This window comes from Tachypleus tridentatus, chromosome 7 (assembly GCF_004210375.1).
Source record: "Tachypleus tridentatus isolate NWPU-2018 chromosome 7, ASM421037v1, whole genome shotgun sequence".
Classification (NCBI taxonomy): Eukaryota; Metazoa; Arthropoda; class Merostomata; order Xiphosura; family Limulidae; genus Tachypleus; species Tachypleus tridentatus.
Genome location: NC_134831.1, coordinates 30,507,710 through 30,509,577, shown reverse-complemented (window position 1 = coordinate 30,509,577; position 1,868 = coordinate 30,507,710).

Here is a 1,868-nt window from a genome sequence, read left to right as displayed (position 1 = left end):
TCATTCACATTATGCTTGTTTTCATAACTTTATGATTTTTATTTTCCACATATATTTTACGTATATTCTTCGTTTTTAACATGTAGGACTAACGAATGGAGGTTAAGATTGGTATACAATGTATCCAAAGCACAAGTCAAATCTTGTATTCCACATTATAGCATGTGCCCTATTAGTGATTTATTTAACCTATAAAACGTTTTTATTGCAGTGAAGGCTTACTGTGGTATTTAAAATGTTTTTCCATCATAAGTTTTGGCTTGCTGTTTTTAACACAGTCCTTTCTTTTTACCTCAGTCTTTACATAACTGCTTAAATAATGTTGTTGTTGTTTTCTTTTACATATACACATGTAGGTATACATTAGTTTCCAATACATTAACACACTCACTTAGAATATTTTAAATTGTTTAAGGCTCTCTTACAGAATAAGTTTATTTGAGGTTGTTATTTGTTCATCAGCGAAGGGAAATATGCCTAGACTGTCAATGCAGTTTTCTGTGTCGGATCCATTAATATTAATACGTGAATATTTTTTTAAAAATATTCTTCTTGTTTCTTCGACAAATGCTCAAACATGAAGGCATCAACAGCTCAACTCAGTTTGCTGGTGCCTTTAAAGATATTTTATTTTGCCGTTTTTAACTCTTTTTAACTCTCAGCGGGAATGTTGTGAGTTGCAGCATCAGTAGATAATGGCCGCAGTTTAAGGGTTAAGAATTAAAATGTTTATAATAAAAAAAAAGACCTGGCATGGCCAAGCGCGTAAGGCGTGCAACTCGTAATCCGAGGGTCGCGGGTTCGCGCCCATGTCGCGCTAAATATGCTCGCCCTCTCAGCCGTGGGGGTGTATAATGTGACGGTCAATGCCACTATTCGTTGGTAAAAGAGTAGCCCAAGAGTTGGCGGTGGGTGGTGATGACTAGCTGCCTTCCCTCTAGTCTTACACTGCTAAATTAGGAACGGCTAGCACAGATAGCCCTCGAGTAGCTTTGTGCGAAATTCCAAAACAAACAAACAAACAAGTTTATAAAAAAATTATATTCCCGACTTTCAACTCAGTTATCCAGGTATTTCGTTTGTACATTTGTGTATCAAGTTGAAAGAAAGATGCATAATTCTAATGATTAATTGCGATACTCATTTTTTATACTGTTACATTAGCTCCCTTTAGTGACAGAACATATTGAAAACATAACTATACATTGAATAAAATCAAAGTAACAATCTTCCTCCACAGTATAAACCCCAGAAATGTATGAAAACAAACGTACAGTTACATATGTAAAACAATATTTGAATTTAGTTATTTTATAGGATCGAAAACGTTATATGAAAACAAATTTGAACGTACAAATCGTAGATTAACGTGAAAATACAGCAGATATAAAGTTACGGCAAAACATCACGTTTATTTAGCTATATTTTATCATTTTCTGGCGTTGATGCATAAAATGATGCCATCAAAAATTGATCGTTTTGGGGAAAGGTACGTAACAGCTTTTTACAATACAAAATATTTATAAATTCAGATCATAAAGATGCTTTGATATTACAGATTTAGAATTTCCAAGAAGGTGATGTTACATGCACTTAAGAGTATTAGAAAAAAAGAAAGGAATATGAATCAACCTTATTCACTAGAACCAATCAGAAACAGACCTGTAGCAAGTCTAATTCCTGTCGTGGTAATTAAAGTGCGGTGTCTTACAACAGATCAAAATAGTCTATAAACAAAAGTCAGTAGTAGAAACCTTCTACTGCCTCCCCATCCATCCAGCCACCCCCAAAAAAGCAGTCAACATTATCAAGAATAATCTACAGCTAAAAACCGAAACAAGTGATATTTACTCAAATTACTTTCATGA